Here is a 10,150-nt window from a genome sequence, read left to right as displayed (position 1 = left end):
GGTACACAGCATGGGCAGCTTTAGGCAAATCATTTTGTAGATGCTCCACTTCCATAGGTCCCTTCCTAATGCTGATGGGCTTGAGGGCCACTCCTTTGGTTTTTTTCGTTTCTTACCTCCCTTTCCACAGCTGACTGTCTCCTACCTTACGAAAGAATTGTGCATCTTTCACCCAGCTGAATATTATTTTGACCATAAAAATTTAAGGGCATTACACATAGGGGGGTTTGAAAATGGAGAGCTCTTGAATGAGAACCCCTAGATTTGGCAAAACAAGCAAACAAAATGGAAGAGAGCAGTGCCTGACTTCATTCAGGTTACAATCTCATGGAAGGGCTCTAGGCCCACCCTGTCTCTGACTATATATGTTAGAATTAGGATTTGAAAAATAGAAGTGTTGCTTTAGAGCACACATTGACATTTTTACTTAAATTGAAAGATGAAGTTGGACTTTTTATGGCAAAAACAAATTCTGACTTGCTAATTGGTTTGACTATGAGGACTGGCTTTGCCAGTGAAGTGTTATATAGCAGGTATGTTTCATTAGTTGAAGGGGCTAAATCTGCAACGGCAAGTATATTTTAAAATATATTTAAATATTTTACATAATATACAATATACTAGAAATTATATCTTTGTAACTACTACATTTGAGAGAAAAATGTAGTTCAGTTGAAAAATATATGAGGAGGCATATCACTCTTCAAAATTGTGGTGTCAAGTTAACAATATGATAGGTACATTGTGCAGGAAAACTTCAAGTTTATTATCTATAATAATTAAACTGAAAAATTATGCTGTGGATAATAGGGCTTGAGAATTTTTGGAGGCCATAAAGATGACTTCAACTTAAGAAAACCAGGGTGCAGAAAGTTCAGTGAGTAGCTCACACCCATCTTCTAAGATAAGGGCATGTCCCATCTATTTCTCCTAATTTCTCAGAATACTGACCATCATAATCCTTATAAAAGGCCTATACAATTGACATTGACATTAACAAATTTTAATTATACATGAAAACATGAATATACTCTGAAGTGCAAAAAAGCACACTTGCATACAGCTTTACTGTGATATTAATTTAGCTTGATGACATGTCTACAGTAAATATATAATTAGGCATTCGTTAGCAATTTCACACTTTCTTAACATTTAGAAGGGCTTTTAGAAGTTATTTTTATGATATGGACCTTTTTTTAAATATATTTATTGATTATGCTATTACAGTCGTCCCATTTCCCCCCACACTCACTCCACTCCCTCCTGCCCACCCCCTCCCTCCCACATTCCCCCCTATAGTTCATGTCCGTGGGTCATACTTATAAGTTCTTTGGCTTCTACATTTCCTACTATTCTTACCTTCCCCCCGTCTATTTTCCACCTATCATCTATGCTACTTATTCTCTGTACCTTTCCCCCCCTCTCCCCCTCCCACTCCCCTATTGACAACCCTCCATGTGATCTCCATCTCTATGGTTCTGTTCCTGTTCTAGTTGTTTGCCTAGTTTGCTCTTGTTTTTGTTATAGGTGTAGTCGTTAATAACTGTGAGTTTGCTGTCATTTTTACTGTTCATATTTTTTTATCTTCTTTTTCTTAGGTAACTCCCTTTAACATTTCATATAATAAGGGCTTGGTGATGATGAACTTCTTTAACTTGACCTTATCTGAGAAGCACTTTATCTTCCCTTCCATTCTAAATGATAGCTTTGCTGGATACAGTAATCTTGGATGTAGGTCCTTGCGTTTAATCTTGGGTAATGTAATGATGATGTGCCTTGGTGTGTTCCTCCTTGGGTCCAGCTTCTTTGGGACTCTCTGAGCTTCCTGGACTTCCCGGAAGTCTATTTCCTTTGCCAGATGAGGGAAGTTCTCCTTCATTATTTGTTCAAATAAGTTTTCAGTTTTTTGTTCTTCCTCTTCTCCTTCTGGCACCCCTATAATTCGGATGTTGGAACATTTCAAGATGTCCTGGAGGTTCCTAAGCCTCTCCTCATTTTTCCGAATTCTTGTTTCTTCATTCTTTTCTGGTTGGATGTCTCTTTCTTCCTTCTGGTCCACACCGTTGATTTGAGTCCCAGTTTCCTTTGCATCACTATTGGTTCCCTGTACATTTTCCTTTGTTTCTCTTAGCATAGGCTTTGTTTTTTCATCTGGTTTTTGAACAGATTCAACCAATTCTGTGAGCATCTTGATAACCAGTGTTTTGAACTGTGCATCCGATAGGTTGGCTATCTCTTCCTCGCTTAGTTGTATTTTTTCTGGAGCTTTGAAGTGTTCTGTCATTTGGGCCATTTTTTTTTTTTTATCTTGGCGCGTCTGTTACTTTAAGGGGCGGAGCCCTTAGGTGTTCCCCAGGGCGGGGTAACGCTGGTCGCTGGGCTGTGAGGCTGTACGTGGGGGAGGGGCCGAGAGGGAGCAATGTCCCCTGCTCCACTCTCCTCAGGATTCCAATCTTTCAGTCCACTACCCACAATCAAACTGGGCCCCTCTAGTGTTGGTTCCCGAGTGGGTGGGCTTGTGCACACTTTAGGTCCCTGTGGGTCTCTCCAACGACCTCTCCTGTGCGGCTGGGAGTCTCTCCTGCTGCTGCCCCAACCCCCATGGGCGTTTTCCATCAGAGGTTTGAGGCTTTATTTCCCGGAGCTGGAGCCCTGGGTTACGTGGTCTGCTTCGCTCCCCACCATTCCTCTGGTTTATCTGTGTGCGAATGTGGGGCCGTTGGGTGCTACCCGCTGCTCTGCCTACCCCATCCCCCGCCACTCTGAGTCCGGCCCTCTAGGTTTATCTGCGTGAATGTGGGGCCACAGGGTCTGCTAGTGGTCAGACTGCCTGCCCTGTTCGTCCCACACTCCACCAGTCTCGGTCCCACCATGGCCACGCGCGTCCTCTCTGCCCCAGTGCCCGTCTCCGCCCCTCCTACTGGTCTGGATGAATGTTTATTTTTTATTTCCTTGGTGCCAGACGTCCTTGCTGTTTGATTTTCTGTCACTTCTGGTTGTGCGAGGAGGCGCAGTGTGTCTACCTACGCCGCCATCTTGGTTCTTCAATATGGACCTTTTTAAATGCCATCTAGGGAGCTATGGATTAATGTTTTTTCAATAATTTTCTGCTTCACAAGTAAAGGCATTGCGAGCTGTTACAAATATCATTAATTTACTAATAAGCCATCACAACACCTTGTGGAGGAAAGAGTAGTAATCTCAGGAAATGAGAATCCTGGAACCTCATTCTAGATCTACCACTAATACGTTGTATAATCACAGACCTCAGTGTGTGTGTGTTTAATTGTCAGAATGTTAAGTAGCTTTCACTCTGAGGACTAGTTTTAACTGATTACAATTTCCTGAATTTTTAAATAAAGAATGACTCCGAGGATACTATTGGCATTTGTAAGAAAGTGTGTTATGACCTGTTTAGAATATCTACTATTAGCATAGACGAGTGATGTTGTATATTTATCAACCCCTATGATAAAAAGAATCATGTTATCAGTGTTTTGTCTTCTGGTACATGTGGTGTGCATTTGTGTTTCTTCCTTCTAAAGAGGGGTTCGTTAAAGAAAATAAAAATCCAAGAACAGTCATAGTCCTTTAATTAACATTGGAGTGGTTGCCATGTAAGAGTCTTTTTAGAATAACTGGCAAGATCACCTCACCATTCCTCTAGATTTACAGCTCTCCAGAGACCTACTGAAGAGAAATAGAAATGCATTTATAGGCATTTGAAGGAAGGTCAGTGAGGTTGCTGTTTGGGGAACAATTGCATTGTAGTTAGAGTCATTGTTTTCTATTGTTTTCCCATTCCTTGCAGGTCTAGGAACAAGATTTGCCTGGTTAAACCAGAAGTTATTGTCTCTTGATGGCAGACTCACTGTAATTAAATGCACATGCATCTCATGCACAATAACATTATATCAAATTTATGCTGGGTGACAGACCTTTTGTGAATCCCTTACCCAAGGCATACACTTCCTGCTATCAATGTACCTGGGAAGTGAAACTATTACTGATTAAAAGAAGAGAATGGAATTATAGTCCTGGATGCAGAATATGTTGAAATATCATTAAAAAAGCTCAAATGATATACTGGGCACCTGGTTTAAAGAGCAATGAACTATAATTAGTAGGAAGCTTGTTTTCTATTTTACCTTAGAATGTTGTCTAGCACATTTATGTGACTGTGTTCTGAATAATAATATTCCCATGAGTCATAATTTTGGTGTTTGTAGAACTTGGGGAGGATAATATCTGGGCTGAAAGGTGGGCAATGCCCAGAGCCATCTGAAGACTGTGCTGTTGTAAATGGATGGGTGCTGCATGACACAGAATTTCAAGAATTTAAACATAAAGAGAAGATAATAAAGATTATACTTCTCCCCCCACCTCACCCAAACCTGTACCAGCAGAAAGCTGGAGTATGCATCAAGGACCCCTTATTTGGTTATGGGGCCACTATGATGGTGAACAAGAGAAAACCATCCAGAGTACAATGCCATTGGACCATAGAGAATAATTGACAAGGAGGTGCCAATCGAGAGAACTATGAGCAGAACCACATTTCAATCAAGAGAGCTCCTATACTTACAGGACAAGGAGTCTCCCTAAATCCCATCTAGCAAGACTCATCATCGTTGTGAACCATCCATTGCTGTGTGCGCCATTCTTGTCTTTTATGAATAGAAGATTTCATGGCAGCTATCCTCTTCCTTCTCTACTATTGGTGTGTGGGTGGGTGTGTGTGAGACAGAGAGAGAAAGAGAGAGAGAGAACACTTGCATGTTATTAGTCTGTAGGTCACTAAAATGGAAGGAACCTCAATGGGACCTGATGGAAAGGACTTTGTGTCAACCAGACACCCAGGGCTTTGAGCTGGATGAAATGCAGGGGGTTTGGGGAAGGTGTGAGTGTGTTTTATATGTGCAAAAATGACTGTGCATGAGTACTTGGATGACCAAAGGGTTGTAATGTGACAGACTAATAACTTCTTCCTAGTATCCTTTCTCCTCTTCTTTTTAGTAGAAAACCCACCCAGCTAGGGATAGCGTTTTCTTATCTCCCTGCAGCTAATCGCTGACCAATTAGATGTGAGGAGAAGGAATATATGTGATTCTTGGATTACCTCCTTCAAAATTAATTATTTCATCCAAGACACTTTTTTTTCCCTGATACTGAGTGGGGAATGATGAGAACTAGGACAACCCTGATTGTCATATGTAGGTCACCAGGACTAGGTTGCTCACGTTCAGACTGCTCTATGAGGGAGTAAGAAACCTTGATCTTATTTGGGCCACTATATTTCGGGGTTGTTTGAGGTCATTTGTTAGAGTAGACTAATGCCTTTCTCTTCATGTTACTCAAGTTATTCTGGTGTGTTGCAGGTAATAGTAACAGATGGCTTGCTGGGATGTTTCCACTAAGCTCTGAGGAAGTATGATAACATGTTACCAGACTTCAATGGAGAACATCTCTAGTGATGAGATTGCTTGTGTCTGCCTTGAACAGTGCTAGATAAACAATGACATGGTTTATTCTTGTGAATCTGATATTATTAACCTGATTACCTTTTTTTCTGGTGAGATTTTCATTAAATGTGTTTATATGACTGATTATACTATTTTAGGGCTAGAGGACATTCTGTGCAATCCCAATGTGTATTCATACAATTAGCCCAACCTCAAGCATTCTTGGAGAATCTTACTGTAACAGAGTAAATTAATGAATTAGTATGGTTTAACTTTAATGAACAGCAACAACAAAAATGGAATGAGATCCATCATATAATGGATTCTGTGTGGAGTCTATAATAATGATATCATAATAACACCACTCAAATAAGGTTAGAGAAAGTAGTTTTAACTACTATTTTACATTGGAAATACATGGAAAATGTACATTAATGTTATTCCTCAAATAAATTATGGTTTATAATGGGATATGACTTCTTTGGATACCTATAAGATGACCTATTGCCACACTTATATTGGGAGACAGAAAAAGGGAGAGACTCAAGAGAGTCTCATTATTTTAACTTAGACAAAATTGTGGTGATCTACTTCGAAAATGTGATTTCAGTGAGGGAAGGATCTGTCATAGTTACTATTAACTGATTAATTTGGGGTGTTGCATCAAAATATATCATACATATAAGGAAACTTGTTTGGATAAGTATGATGCATGGTGGGGGATGTACACATTCTTATACCTGCAAACACATTAATGTCCCTAAGGTTATACAGTCATAGGCAGTCTTCATACATGCACTAATGAATAGATTCATAATGTTTGTAAGAATTAACCCAGAAAAATATTATAAAATTGGCACTCTAAGATGTCTTGAGATAAGCCATAGTTATACATGCCCATGGAGGAGATACAACAAAAGTAGAACTTGAGAGAGATCAAAATAGAGTTTTCTTGTTATTGAGAAACTTTTCCAACCTGAATAACTGATTTCCAAGAACTTGGATTATTATAATCAAAATCAGTGAGGTAGCTTTAAATATTGGCTGTGAGACCATGCCATACGAAATATTACCATGACCTGCTTTTCATATGCAGAGATCATGATGATGTCTAACCCGCTGCTCAGAGAGGATGCTCCTTGAATTGCTGTTGATGGTAACTGCATTGGTTGTGCTGCTCTGTCCAGCACCTCCGCTCTCCCTCTCATAGTGAGGGTCACGTGTTTACAAGGCAGTGGATGGGCTCTAAAGAGAAACTGACTGGCTTTAGTGTTAGGTTTGAACTTTTAGTATTTGTTTATAAACTCAGGTTCTAACCTGCTGAGTTATCCTGTCACTCCAGACACTAAGTAATTATTGTGCATTTGAATCTGGCACATACTATTTTTCTGTCATAAAATCTAGTTAATCTGGGAAATCAGACATAACAGTAAAACATCATTTCATTTATAGCTCTGTCCTGACAACTTTCAAAGTAGTATAAAGACACAAAAGTAAACCTCTACTTTAAAATTTTTCCTATGGTAGGTTGCATATATATTATTTATTTGAATGCTCTGAAATGTAGCAAGGCCATTTCAATTGTGAGTAGAAAAGCCTCTTTAATTTTCTATATTCAAGGTCATTGACATTTGAATTTTCTCAGTATTCTGGTAAAAAGAGAATAAAACCTTCTCTTTCCTATTTCAACTTTTCTTTCCACTTCCTTGTAACTTTTTGGGAACCATTTGGCCTGCATCTGAGGCCTGCTGGTGTGGTTTTATGTACAGACACTTCAAGGGACAGATTGGGAAACTTTGCAATATACAATGCTTATGTCATATCATTAAATATAATGCAGATGTGGATAAAGGGTTTTTCTTTACACAAAGGTTTTGTTATTTTTTATTTGTAGCAGATAAAAATCTTAGTAAAACTTCTAGGCTTGTAGTTTTACTGGCTGACATTCTGATCAGTACACTGTGACAGTTTGAGCTTTCCTTCTGCCCAGTGTGTCAGGATGACTCAGAAAGAATGCCAGAGATGTCGAGCTTGTTGTTTTCTCTCCCTCAACGCATTCGGGGTCATGAACTGCCTTGGCTTTGGTAGCGAGTTTATTTTATGTCCCTGTAACTATGGAAATTAATGTTAAAGAAGGGGAGTTATGGTGATGGAGCAGTGGGGTGTTTTGGCCAGTGCTATACTTAGGTTAATACTTATAGGGTCATAGAACTTAAAAATGTGAAGGACCTCACAGATTATTTATTTACTTATTTATTTTTAAATATGAAATGCTTCATGAATTTGTGTGTCATTCTTGCGCAGGGGCCATGCTAATCTTCTCTGTATCATTCCAATTTTAGTATATGTATGTGCTGCCGAAGTGAGCACCTCACAGGTGCTCACAAAAGTGACCATCTCTCACTTCTTAGAGTGGGTTAAACTGAGCTTGTGTCACAGCCTGCTAGTCCCAGTGGTGAAAACAAGATTGGAGCAGGGCGTAGGTCACACAGGGCGTAGTCATGTTACCTAAAATGTTCAGGCCCTCTTCTCTCTCCTGGTGTCTGGTTTATTATCTCTATGTGGCATTCTCCTCCATCTCTTTTGAGATGCAGCCCTGTCTTCTGTTGGGAACTGCCCTGCCTGGTTTCAGAAGCTGTAACCCCCATGGTTAAGGCTGAGTCAGAGACCTTGGGACCATAAGCCACTAAGGAGACAAAGCTTATCTCCCTGGCAGGGGTACCATCTCTGCCCACTCTACTTTACCCTGCTTGGCCCTGAGCTTGACCAATTAGCCAATGATGGGTAAGATTCCTCAAGGGAGGGATGACCTAAGACAGGTGTGGTCATGAAAAAGGCCCACAGGGAAGGACTCGGGGGGCTATAGAAACAGGGGGTGATGGGCCCTCGCCCCTCAGCTTTGACATAGCCTGAGTCCTCATTCTGTCTGCAAGAAGTCTCCTATTCTCTTGGCTGCCTTACTTCCCCTGCCTGACTTAAGCCTGAAACAATGCCAGAGGTGGGTGCAGTCCTGTGCTGGAAAGGGAGGATTCCCCTGGGAGATCAGGCCTAAGAAAGAATGCATAAAATCCTGTGAAACCTGCTTTGTTTATACCCTCAATTTAAATGATCAGGGTCCAAGCCTGAAATGAGTTTGTTTCCCAAAATCTGATAGCCCTTTAACTAACTGACCCTAAATCAGAATAAGCCCTCAGAGTTCTTTGTATGTTATCTATTGTTTGATCCTTACTGCCTGACAATGATTGATGAGCTTTATCTGTCTTCCTGTGCAAAATGAACCCAATAAAAGCCCATTGAGCAAAAGGCTCTTGGCCCTTCTTCTTTGAGAGATCGGCCACTTTTCCTCCCCAAGCAGATAATGTCTTGGTAGACTTATTCTCATCAGTGGTGGCCGGGGGGTGGGGCACTACGGGCAGAGACCCCCCTCCCCAGTCTTCAGTCCATCCATAATGACAAGCTCTGCAAACAGAGTACTTCCCTTAAGCCTTTCATATGCCTAATGCCACACCACCGAAGACCTCATTACCATCTGTCCCTTCTTCCTTAGAAATGTGTTAACAATGGAATGGAGAAGGGAAGAAACAGAAAGGGAAGGAAGTGTCTTGCAATGACAACTTCCTATCTCAAGGGGATGCACCATTTCTCCTTCCTGTGCTTATGTCCTCTTGAAGTAAAACCTCTCCACACTCCAGCTCAGTGAGTACTCTGGCTCTTGTCCATCCACCCCACAGAAACTGACCTGGAATAGGTCGGTAGTCTCTCCTTGACTGATAAAGCCAATGGACAGTTTTCTAGGCCTTTTGTACATTAACATCTTTTGAAACGTCTCCCTTGAAATTGTTCCTCCTTTGTCTTCTGTAATATGACTGACTTTCTCCTCGTTGTTTTACTCTTTAAATATTTATGTTCATGCTCCATGTGCACCCCTCCCAAGACTGAATCATTAATCTGGAGGCAGGATAATGTAGTGCCCAAGAGCTTGGATTCTGAAGCCAGATCACCAGGGCTTGAACCTTGGCTGTCCCTCTTGGATCAGTTACTTAGTTTCTTGGTGCCTTGGTTTTGTCATATAAAAAAATGGGGATATTACTAGTACTATTTCATAGCATTCTGAAAATTAAATTATTTAATATACATAAAGTGCTAAGAGTAGTGCCTGGCAAAATACCAAATGTTTTGAAAGCCTTAACAGAGAGAGAGAGAGAGAGAGAGAGAGAGAGAGAGCGAGCTTCAGATAAGGATGTCTGAAAGTTTGTGGTGCCTTGCTGCAACTCCCGAACAAGGCTTCAAGGTCCATGATGAAGAGACATGGGAAGCAAAACTCACACATTTATTTTTCCTTTCAAATTTCAAAGTTATGATATAGGGTCTGGCTATTATTAATTTCACTCATCAGAATATTTGGAATCAAATAAACCATAGAATCCCCACCACTGTGTTTGCTACGTACCAACCCTGTCCTGGATGCCTGTTCATATTCCCCTATCAAGTCAAGCCAGTCTTCTCTGCCCTCCCCAAATTTGGAACTTTCAACTCTTTATGCTATACTTAACCTTAAATAAAAGTGATGGGATAGAAATTATCAACATAGAGTCTACAACTTTTTCCCAACCCTATAGAAATGAGGAGGACAGGGGAGATGTTTGTCACAGTTATCATAAGAAAAAACATTGGGAACAGAAGACCAG

At 40.6% G+C, this 10,150-nt stretch overlaps 1 non-coding gene across 1 annotated transcript; it reads right to left on the bottom strand.

Annotated features, from left to right (window-relative positions):
• Window positions 1-7,721: 7,721 nt before the first annotated feature.
• Window positions 7,722-7,832, bottom strand: LOC112299977 (U6 spliceosomal RNA). The gene has a single exon (XR_002974346.1). It is a non-coding gene; the product is annotated as a U6 spliceosomal RNA (small nuclear RNA).
• Between the last annotated feature and the right edge of the window lie 2,318 nt (window positions 7,833-10,150).

Source organism: Desmodus rotundus, chromosome 11, assembly GCF_022682495.2.
Source record: "Desmodus rotundus isolate HL8 chromosome 11, HLdesRot8A.1, whole genome shotgun sequence".
Lineage (NCBI taxonomy): Eukaryota > Metazoa > Chordata > Mammalia > Chiroptera > Phyllostomidae > Desmodus > Desmodus rotundus.
Note: the sequence above shows the minus strand (reverse complement) of the source record. Positions and strands in the feature narration are given on the sequence as shown.